A 12242-nucleotide genomic window follows, 5' to 3' on the forward strand; every position below is an offset into this window, starting at 1 on the left:
GATTATCAGGTCGAGCCTCGGTGACTAGGATTGTGTTATGAATTGGAATGACGCAATTAATCGTATGCAGTGACGCAGGCGTTGTGAGCGTGAATGAGAGAGAGTCGATTCGACTCTGCTCTTTAATTCCGTATTATCAATAAGGATACGATTACTCTCGATTGAACATTACGAATTATGTGTGTTATGGATTATGTGTGGTGATAGTGTGCTTATGATAGGTCCCCAGGATTCAGATCTCATACGCAGAACAATATTATGCAGAATTTCAGGAAGAATCACACACAAACCTTCTGCTTTAATCAATTTTATTTCTAGCTAACTTTAATTTTTGGATAATATGAAAACTCAATCTCGGGATTTTGGAATTTCAACACAGCGTTGACATGATACCATCACGATTGCGTTGTTTCACCTGGATAGCGGCACCTGTGGTTAATTCCCGACGCGTAATGCAATCGATCTGTTGTTGAGAGAGAGATTAAAAACATGCGAACTATTCTATCAAACCTTAACTTTATAATATGCAAACTCGTATACTTGAATTGTTACACAACACGGCACTTGGTCTTTGATTCGTATCCAATCCTTAATACATTCTGATATGCAAAGTTATTATGCTTGAAATCTTCAGCACAGTACCACGGCGATGTTCGTTCATTGATTCATCAACGATTATGCAATTAAAGCGTTCGACTGAAATAATTCTGATTGCCTCATCAACGTAACTCAATGGGTGGCGATGTTTTTCGTTATCAGCTAATAGTTGACGCAGTTATCATGAGTCTTGTATGTTTAATGGGAGGGTTGTTGATTTCTTGCGTTGAGCAAACGCCTAGGTTGATTTCCTTGTCAAAAAAATGTTTGTTCATTGTGTAGCGGTGGGGGAGTGAGGAGGGAGTGTGGGGGAGAGGCATACGAACGACTGCCAGTTTCTGTCCACCGCTGGCTGGATGAGTCAGCACGACGCTCGCCGTCCTCGCGCCGATGGGTGTTGAGTGCGGGGCCGCTTCCCTCTCAGCCCTGGTGACGCGAAGTTGCGCGCTGTTGCACGCTGGTGGCACGCTGTTGGCACGCGCTGGTGCTGGTGGCACGCTGGTGGCGCGCTGTTGGCACGCGCTGGTGCTGATGCTGGTGCTGATGGCACGCTGGTGGCGCGCGCTCCCTCTCCTTGAAGATGCGCGAACGCGCCCGTGCTGGTTCGCTGATAGCAGTTTCTCTCCACTGCTGGCTGAGCTGCTGCACGCTCTTGCTTGGCGTTGCTGGCCGCGCTCTTTCCCCTTGAAGATGCGCGAACGCGCCCGTGCTGATTCGCTGACAGCAGTTTCCTCCACTGCTGGATGAGCTGCGCCGGTGCGCGCTCTTTCCGCTGCTGTAGTATCTGACGCTGCGCTCGCGGGCGACAGGTCAAGTTTTTCTTCTGCTGAGTGAGCCGAGTCGCACGCGCTCTCTTTGTTGAGGTTGTTGGCGGCTCTCTGACAGCAGGTTTCCTCCACTGCTGTATGACAAGTCGCACGCGCTTGGTCACTGGTTTGCTGAAGTTGTTGGCGGCTGCTCGTGCTTTTCCGCTGCTGGTTGAGCCACGTTGCACGTGCTTTCTTTGTGGAGATGCTCGAGCGCTCTCAGCGCTGATTCGCTGATACTTTGTTGGCGGGTGGCCAAGCTTTTTCTTCAGTTGAGTGAGTTGAGTCGCACGTGCTCTCTCTGTTGAAGTGCGCGAACGCGCCCGTGCTGGTTCGCTGACAGCAGGTTTCCTCCCTGCTGTATGACTCACTTTTGTTGATACATCGCGACTCAGCGATCCTCGCTACTCAGCGAGGCTTGGAGCCAGCCGCTCCATGCGACTGCTCGTCCTGTGGACGTCTTGACTCGCTGATCTGTCTTGACTCTTGACTTAACTTCACTGACTTTTGAAAATGCAGCTGACCGTTATATTCAAAGACAATTCTCTCTGCGCAGTGGAAAAGGGGGGGGGGGGGGCGGGGTCTGTGTGTGTGAGTTCGTGTGTGTGTGTGTACAGATGGCTCCTGCGATAACGATCTGTTTGCCCTGGCGTGAAATTCCTCTCTCGCGCTCTTCGGGAGAGACAAAGGTGGTCGGGAGTACCTATCTCTTTATACTTTCGACTTTATATTTCTCAAATACAATTTGGTCCCATGTTCGCCAAGACTCGTGTTTGTAACTACGTCCTCCCGACACCCCTCTCGGGTTACCGAGGTTCGCATTGATATGATGGAGTTATTAGAAAGAAAAATAATTTTCATCCTGAGTTTAAGAGGTCCGTTTCCAGATTGTTGGAATCCATATCCCTTGGTTCTGTAAGGTTCTATAATGGAATATCGTTTAAGGTTAACACGTTATTATTAATGTTATATTGCAATTTTCTTTAAAACTTGTTTGCCTGGTTGCCGTGTGTGGGGTGGGGTGTGTCTCCTCATCAAACCCGGCTGGCTTTTCCAGATGGCCCCTTGTGATAAGGTGCAATTCCTGCTTCTCCGCGCGGTGAGAGAGACAAAGGTGGTCGGGGTTGCTTGGGATATTGTTTAAACTCTTTCGTAAGTTTGCCCGTTCGCCTCATTCCTTCTCCATAACCTTTGATGTGACTCGTTATTTTGTCTCCAAGCTTTGTTTTAACAGTAAAAGTATTAAAGGTGAAAATCATTTGATAGCGAATTAATTATTGGATAATAATTCACTGATGTATCTGGTGGCCTGGTCTTGATTGCAGTGAGCGCGAGGACCGCTAACTTTAGCTTATTCTTGTTATTGCATTTTAAATTTGAACCGTTGTTTTAATGACAAAGGAAAAAAATAAATGGTTTAACCCGTGGGCGTCCTCGTTTCTGGCTTGCGGAGGGCTTCCCTCTGCGTGACCTCCTTTAGGGCACATCAAACTCTTGTTCATCTGGAGATCTTCGCAGATAGCTGCTAACATCCTCGCCTCGAGAGTTTTATTATTTCTTTATTTTTTAATGGTCTGTTTATGATCGACATCTGGTTTTTCGTGTGCCTGGCTTACGGGTTTTATTGATTATTTTTTTTGTTTGTTAAAAAAAATATTAATAACGCAAATATTGTTAATATCAATTTTGGAAAAGGCTCATATACAACACACTTCACTATACTACTATACACTGCACTATACACTACACTATGTACTACATTATACACTACGACACACTACATTAGTAGGATCCGTCGGTTGTTTTGTGATGTTCTGCCCGTTCACCCAGAGCCTTACTGCTTATTCATATTCTCTGGTTCTTTCAGTAAAGTCACGTAGATAGAACAAATAAAGTGAATAAAAATACCACCACGTTTAGATCGCAACACGGAGAGCCATTGACTCACACGGAGAGCCACAGAATCACAGAGACATAGACTCACACAGAGAGCCACAGACTCACACAGAGAGCCACAGAATCACAGAGCCATAGACTCACACAGAGAGACACAGAATCACAGAGCCATAGACTCACACAGAGAGCTACAGACTCACCCAGAGCCACAGAATCACAGAGCCATAGACTCACACGGAGAGCCACAATCACAGAGACAGACTCACACGGTGAGCCACAGAATGACAGAGCCACACAATGACAGAGCCATAGACTCACACGGAGAGCCATCGACTCACACAGAGAGCCACACAATGACAGAGCCATAGACTCACACGGAGAGCCATTGACTCACACAGCCACAGAATCACAGAGCCATAGACTCACACAGAGAGCTACAGACTCACCCAGAGCCACAGAATCACAGAGCCATAGACTCACACGGAGAGCCACAATCACAGAGACAGACTCACACGGTGAGCCACAGAATGACAGAGCCACACAATGACAGAGCCATAGACTCACACGGAGAGCCATCGACTCACACAGAGAGCCACACAATGACAGAGCCATAGACTCACGGAGAGCCACAGAATGACAGAGCCACACAACGACAGAGCCATAGACTCACACGGAGAGCCATTGACTCACACAGCCACAGAATCACAGAGCCATAGACTCACACAGAGAGCTACAGACTCACCCAGAGCCACAGAATCACAGAGCCATAGACTCACACGGAGAGCCACAATCGCAGAGACAGACTCACACGGTGAGCCACAGAATGACAGAGCCACACAATGACAGAGCCATAGACTCACACGGAGAGCCATCGACTCACACAGAGAGCCACACAATGACAGAGCCATAGACTCACGGAGAGCCACAGAATGACAGAGCCACACAACGACAGAGCCATAGACTCACACGGAGAGCCATTGACTCACACAGCCACAGAATCACAGAGCCATAGACTCACACATGGAGAGCTACAGACTCACACAGAGCCACAGAATCACAGAGACATAGACTCACACAGACTCACACAGAGAGCCACAGAATCACAGAGCCATAGACTCACACAGAGAGCCACAGACTCACACAGAGAGCCACAGAATCACAGAGCCATAGACTCACACAGAGAGCTACAGACTCACCCAGAGCCACAGAATCACAGAGCCATAGACTCAGACGGAGAGCCACAATCACAGAGACAGACTCACACGGTGAGCCACAGAATGACAGAGCCACACAATGACAGAGCCATAGACTCACACGGAGAGCCATCGACTCACAGACAGCCACAGAATCACAGAGCGATAGACTCACACAGAGACCCATAGAGACCCATAGACTCACACAGAGACCCATAGACTCGCACGCAGCCAAAACAAACTACAAAACAATTCACGGCCAAACACATCCGAAGAGAGGCGCCCGACAGACACCCGAGTTCGATTCCCGCTCACGGATGCGCCCTACCTAACACCATCAAAGACGTAACCGGTCAAACTGGGGGGTGAGGGGGGGGAGACAAAGGCGGCCGGGCGTGGTTGCTGGCCCACACCCCTGTCTCGTGTGACGTCTTTAAATGCAAAAGCGCTGAAGCTGGCGCGTGTCTTGACAATGGCGTCCTCTAGTGGCTGCTCACGCGTGGCGATGGCGCTTTGTTGATAAATTAGAGACAACGATCCCCCGCGCCCCCCCCACCACCGGAGGGGAGGCGGTGGGCGGGTCTCGTGATGGGGGGAGGGGCAGTCACGTGCCTCTACGGGTGGGCGGGTCTCGTGATGGGGGGAGGGGCAGTCACGTGCCTCTACGGGTGGGGGTGGGCGGGTCTCGTGATGGGGGGAGGGGCAGTCACGTGCCTACGGGTGGGGGTGGGCGGGTCTCGTGATGGGGGGAGGGGCAGTCACGTGCCTACGGGTGGGGGTGGGCGGGTCTCGTGATGGGGGGAGGGGCAGTCACGTGCCTCTACGGGTGGGGGTGGGCGGGTCTCGTGATGGGGGGAGGGGCAGTCACGTGCCTCTACGGGTGGGGGTGGGCGGGTCTCGTGATGGGGGGAGGGGCAGTCACGTGCCTCTACGGGTGGGGGTGGGCGGGTCTCGTGATGGGGGGAGGGGCAGTCACGTGCCTACTTGTGTGGGGGTGGGGAGTTTGGTGATGTGAGGTGACGAGAAGAAAGTGATTTGAGGTGCGGAGTTGAGGCGATAGAGAGAGGAGGTGAGGCAAGGAGCGAGAGGAGGTGAGGCGAGCGAGAGGAGGTGAGGCGAGAGAGAGGAGGTGAGGTGAGCGAGAGGAGGTGAGGCGATAGAGAGAGGAGGTGAGGCAAGGAGCGAGGTGGCTGAAATCCGGCAAGTGGAGGGAGCCACATTGCATTCATGGCTTTTATTTTGGTGATTTCGAAAAGTTTTTTTGGTTTTGGCCATGTTTTTGTTTATTGTAGTATGGAGTTAGACTGATGGCCTTAATCTAAGTTGTCTTGTTGTTGTTTGACTTGCATCCCACTGGGATTTTTGCACACAGCGTTGGTGTACGGTGCTATTTCAGGAATATTTTGATGTTTTTTTTCCTGGATTTTTCTGTTTGCACAGTCACACAAAGTCACTTCAAGATGTTTTCTTGTTCATGTTTGTTTTGTTTGTTGCGGTTGCACCCGATTCAAGAGCCGAATGGCTCACAGGGCTATACCAACATAAATACAACTATGAACTATGCTTCGCCGTTCTTACCCTCACCGCGATCACGGCGGCAGCAAGCAGCAGCAGCAAGCAGGGGCGGCACCGCTCCCCTATCGCCATGAGCCTCCTCCACTCAAGCCGGGTGGGCGGGTCTCGTGATGGGGGGAGGGGCAGTCACGTACCTCTGCTCGTCCAGGCCCTGGCGTGGCTGGCGCCGCGCGCCACGCTGCGGTGCGATCCCCGCTCGGCCAGGACGCTCCGCGGCTCCGAGCTGATGGAGGCGCCGCGGTTCGCGTGCGGCACCGACGGCTTCTACGCGGCGCGGCGGGGCGAGGGCCGGGGCGGCCGGGGCGCCGGGGCGGGCGGCGTCGTGGACGAGTGCCGCTTCCGTTCCCGCTCGCCGACGCGACCGGAGCGGTACTGCGCTCCGCCTCGCGGCACGGGGGGGGGGGCCTCGAGGCACGGGGGGGGGGCCTCGAGGCACGGGGGGGGGGGGCCTCGAGGCACGGGGGGGCCTCGAGGCACGGGTGGGGGCCTCGAGGCACGGAGGGGGCCTCGAGGCACGGGAGGGGCCTCGAGGCACAGGGGGGCCTCAAGGCACGGGGGGGCCTCAAGGCACGGGGGGGCCTCGAGGCACGGGGGGGCCTCAAGGCACGGGGGGGGCCTCGAGGCACGGGGGGGCCTCAAGGCACGGGGGGGGCCTTACTGGCGAGCGCGCCGTGAAGAAAAAACAAAAATTAAAAAAAAAAATTCCTTCTAGAAAAGTAGAGAAGGGGGGGTGGGGGGTTACGTAAAACAAAGCATTAAAAAATCCCCCAAAAAATCGAGTGCAACTGGGTTAAATGTTAATTAACCAAGTCACCAGGAATGTGTCCGATCTCACGCGATCTCGGAAGCTCAGCACGGTTGAGTCTGGATCGTGCGTCGATCGGTGACCACCATACAAACCGGCTTAGTGCAGGCTGCTGTTATGCTTCATGGTGGGCAGCTCTATCATCTTAATGCTCCTGCTCTCACCATAATCCTCACAACTCACATGGTGGAAAGCCCTCATCCAGTGGTGAATTAATAAAGTGATGTACAAATATAAGACAACGGTCTGATTTGCTCCCCAAAAAGGTAAGATTAAATCCCCATTAGCCTAATAAACTTAAAAAGCAATGTTTAAACAACCAAACTCGTAATTTGTTTTATTGATGGGGAATATTGCTGGGGAGATGCTTTATCGCTAGCCATGCTATCTTAATGTTTACAGCTGTAATCCTCTTGTTACGTGTGCATTGCATCAATAAATTGAGAAATATTCAGATAATTAGCGCTGTAAATGCCTCGGAGGCCAATTTAATTTTCCAAATATAATTTCAGGTAAGAATAGGAGGAATAAGAAGTGTGTTTAGTATAGAACATGCAGTGCAGTCGCCATCCATGTTAATGTAAGCCACAGGATGGCAGCAGCATGTATACACTTGATTGAAACCTTCCACTTTTATAACGAAAGCTGTTTTATAAGCAGACTTGAAGATAATGTTATAGTAAACGTGCGTATAATATGTTTTTAACATCTCTTTTTTAACATTTTTTTATTATACAACTAATTCCTAAATGTTACATGTATAATAAAAGGAATTTACTCGCAACACAAGACGATCGCTTGTGTTGCGATGGAAACGTGATATTGTTCTTATTTTCATTATTTTTTCTATCTACGTGGCTTTACCGAAAGACCCAAAGAATATAGAAATTACATTTTGTATGACTTACCCAACCAAGATGGTTCTTGTATCATATGCTAGATGTACTGTAATTGAACATTTGTCTTGGTTTTTGTTTCTGACCGTGCAGATATGCCTGACCGGGTGCCCTCAGGATGCCATGATTAAGATTAATAGAATCTGTCACGAGCATAATTTCAAGTTCTTTGCAGGAGATGTGTTTGGTTATCACAGCTACATGTTTATATTCTTAGCTCTTTCGGTAAAGTCACGTTTAAGGGAAACAATAAAATAATAAAAAATATATAAAACAATAAAAATTATCACGATGTCTCATATCCTGCGTCCTTTCACTGGAAAAACCACCTCTGCGGTACAAAATTCTACTCACCTGGTATCGACAATCAAGGGTATTTCCCTGTCCCCAGACGACCTGCTTGTCAGTTTTGATGTAGTTTCCTTATTCACCAAGGTTCCTGTACCTGACACCATCGCAATCATTGAAGACTTGGTTCATCAAGGACTAAACACTGAGGTACCCACCCTGGTGAGACTGTTTAACCAATACATACTTCACTTGGAATGGAACTTTCTACAAACAAACTGAGGGCGCCCCAATGGGCTCCCCCCTATCTCCGGTTATAGCTAACATTTTCATGGAGAAATTTGAGACTGACGCCATCCAGACTGCCACTCTGCACCCAACCTTATGGAAAAGGTACGTGGATGACACCTTTATCATCTGGCCACATGGCCGGCCTGCTCTAGACCAATTCTTCGACCACATCAATTCCATACACCCAGCCATCAGATTTACCATGGAAGTCGAAAAAGATGGCAAGCTACCTTTTTTGGATGTCCTAATTAAAAAGAGACCTGATGGTTCAATGAGCCACTCTGTCTACAGGAAAGCTACCCATACGGATGCTTATCTGAAACCGGATTCCTACCACCATCCATCACAGAAGAATTCTCTCATCAAGAGTATCATAGAGCCCAATGCATATCCGACCAGGAACACATAGGCAGTGAACTCAAGCACGTACACCAAGCTCTTAAGGCTAATGGTTACTCCGACTATACAATCCGCAAAGCTATCACTCAAACCATGAAGAAGGACCCTCTTGAGGAGCCTTTCAAAACCATCACTTTACCCTACATTGCGGGGATCACAAAAAAGATCTCCAAAATCTTGAATAAACACAAGATCCAGGTCCGTTTCAACACATTACATAAAATCCGTGATCTGGTTCCGTCTGTAAAAGATGTGATTCCGGACATACAGTACCCTGGTGTCTACAAACTAAGTTGCTTCTGTGGTAGTAGTTACATTGGAGAAACCAAACGTCATGTCTCGGACCGCATTCGTGAACACAAAGCAGACCTTAAACACGGTAGGACCAACACCTCGGCCGTGGCAGATCATTGTTATAATTCAGTAGGCTCACATGACATTGACTTTTCCAAGACAGGTTCTTTGTAAGCCATCTGGCTACCATGAGATATTCGTTCATGAGGCTATCCACATATACAAGCACAGAGACAATTTCAACCGAGAAGATGGATTCTGGCTTAGCAATCATTGGAAAGATTTGATAAACTATTTCAGGTCTTAATTGATTGTTCACGCTTACAGTGGCTTTCAGACAGCATACATTAATTTTTCGTCTCCCCCCTCCTCTTTTCAGAACATAGATGGACTAGTCCTTCTAAATAAACTGCCAAATCGCTGCGCGTGGCGCTGGCGTTTTTTTAAATATAAATAAATAAATGCACCGTAAAAATAAATAAATTAATGCAAACCGACACACCTGATGACGACCGTTTGTGTTATGGTCGAAACGTGATAATTTGTATTGTTTTATAATTATTTTATTGTTTCCCTTCAATAATAAAATATATATAATATATATACTTTATTATTTTTTTGTTTCCCTTCAACGTGACTTTACCGAAAGAGCTAAGAATATGAGTTTATCAATCTACATGACGACGACGATGATGATGATGAGGTTGTCAATCTCCATGACGACGATGATGATGACGAGTTTGTCAATCTCCATGACGACGATGATGATGACGAGTTTGTAAATCTCCATGAAGACGATGATGATGAGTCTGTCAATCTCCATGATGATGACGATGAATTTGTCAATCTCCATGATGACGACGATGGGGATGAGTTTGTAAATCTCCATTACGACGATGATGATGACGAGTGTTAATCTCCATGACGACGACGACGATGATGATGACGAGTTTGTAAATCTCCATGACGACGACCTCCAAGCCTCGTGGAGCCTCCAGCAGCCCCCGTTGCCATGGCCACGGGCACAACCACTTGAAGACTTCAACCCAGGGGTGGTGGTCGACATCGGGCGGTGGCAGCGTTCAGTGGCGATCATCTGCGTTGTGTCGCATTTGCGTGAGAGAGAGAGAGTTTCAAGTTTTCAAGTTTCATTTATTAGGTGTAGCCCTGTGAGCCATGCGGCTCTTAAGTCGGGTGCAACCGCAACAAACAAAATTTGAACACAGAACATCTTAAAGCGACAATGCGTAACAGAAACATTCTGGAATAAACCAGCAAATATTCCACACAAAAAAAATGTTAAAACGCTGTGTGTTAAAATCAATGTGGTGCAAGCCAACAACAACAACCATAAGACAATTTAGATTAACCATGTTTTCGAATCACCAAAATAAAGCTGTAAAAACAATGTAACAACAGTAATCATAGGAACTGTGAATTTAAATTTAACAATAAACGATATACATAATTCGTACGACAAAAAAACTGCAGCCATAGCTGGCAGCACGACACTCCCAGTGTATGATGTGTGAGTGAGTCAGCAGCAGAGTGAGTGAGTGTATGATGTGCGAGTCAGCGTATGATGAGTGAGTCAGCAGCAGCGTGAGTGAGTGTATGATGTGCGAGTCAGCGTATGAAGAGTGAGTTAGTGAATGATGTGTGAGCGAGTGTATGCTGTGTGAGCGAGTCAGTGGCAGTGTGAGTGTATGATGTGTGAGTCAGCGCACGATGTGTTAGTCAGCGCATGATGAGTGAGTCAGTGTATGATGTGCAAGTGAGCCAGCAAACAATGAGTGAACCTGTGTATGATGAGTGAATGGGTCAGTGGTTGTGCGAGTGTATGATGTGTGAGTGAGTAAGCGCATGATGAGCGAGTCAGTGCATGATGTGTGAGTGAGTCAGTGCATGGTGTGATTGAGTCAGTGCATGGTGTGAGTGAGTCAGTGTATGATGTGTGAGTGAGTCAGTGCATGGTGTGAGTGAGTCAGTGTATGATGTGTGAGTGAGTCAGTGCATAATGTGTGAGTAAGTCAGTGCATGGAGTGAGTGAGTCAGTGTATGTGTGAGAAAGTCAGTGTATGATGTGTGAGTGAGTCAGTGCATGGTGTGAGTGAGTCAGTGTATGATGTGAGAGTGAGTCAGTGTATGATGTGTGAGTGAGTCAGTGTATGATGTGAGAGTGAGTCAGTGTATGATGTGTGAGTGAGTCAGTGTAGAATGTGTGAGTGAGTCAGTGCATGATGTGTGAGTGAGTCAGTGTATGATGTGTGAGTGAGTCTGTGTATGATGTGAGAGTGAGTCAGTGTATGATGTGTGAGTGAGTCAGTGTATGATGTGTGAGTGAGTCAGTGCATGGTGTGAGTGAGTCAGTGTATGATGTGTGAGTGAGTCAGTGCATGGTGTGAGTGAGTCAGTGTATGATGTGTGAGTGAGTCTGTGTATGATGTGTGAGTGAGTCAGTGCATGGTGTGAGTGAGTCAGTGTATGATGTGTGAGTGAGTCAGTGTATGATGTGTGAGTGAGTCAGTGTATGATGTGTGAGTGAGTCAGTGCATAATGTGCGAGTGAGTCAGTGCATGGTGTGTGAGTGAGTCAGAGCATAATGTGCGAGTGAGTCAGTATATGATGTGTGAGTGAGTCAGTGTATGATGTGTGAGTGAGTCAGTGTATGATGTGTGAGTGAGTCAGTGTATGATGTGTGAGCGAGTCAGTGCATAATGTGCGAGTGAGTCAGTGCATGGTGTGTGAGTGAGTCAGAGCATAATGTGCGAGTGAGTCAGTATATGATGTGTGAGTGAGTCAGTGTATGATGTGTGAGTGAGTCAGTGTATGATGTGTGAGTGAGTCAGTGTATGATGTGTGAGCGAGTCAGTGTATGATGTGTGAGAAAGTCAGTGTATGATGTGTGAGTGAGTCAGTGCATGGTGTGAGTTAGTCAGTGCATGATGTGTGAGCGAGTCAGTGTATGATGTGAGTGAGTCAGTGTATGATGTGTGAGCGAGTCAGTGTATGATGTGTGAGTGAGTCAGTGCATGGTGTGAGTGAGTCAGTGTATGATGTGTGAGTGAGTCAGTGCATGGTGTGAGTGAGTCAGTGTATGATGTGTGAGTGAGTCAGTGCATGGTGTGAGTGAGTCAGTGTATGATGTGTGAGTGAGTCTGTGTATGATGTGTGAGTGAGTCAGTGCATGGTGTGAGTGAGT

This window comes from Petromyzon marinus, unplaced genomic scaffold (assembly GCF_048934315.1).
Source record: "Petromyzon marinus isolate PM22_M1 ecotype Great Lakes invasive population unplaced genomic scaffold, UKy_Petmar_22M1.pri1.0 PM_G_Scaffold_30, whole genome shotgun sequence".
NCBI classification, from domain to species: domain Eukaryota; kingdom Metazoa; phylum Chordata; class Hyperoartia; order Petromyzontiformes; family Petromyzontidae; genus Petromyzon; species Petromyzon marinus.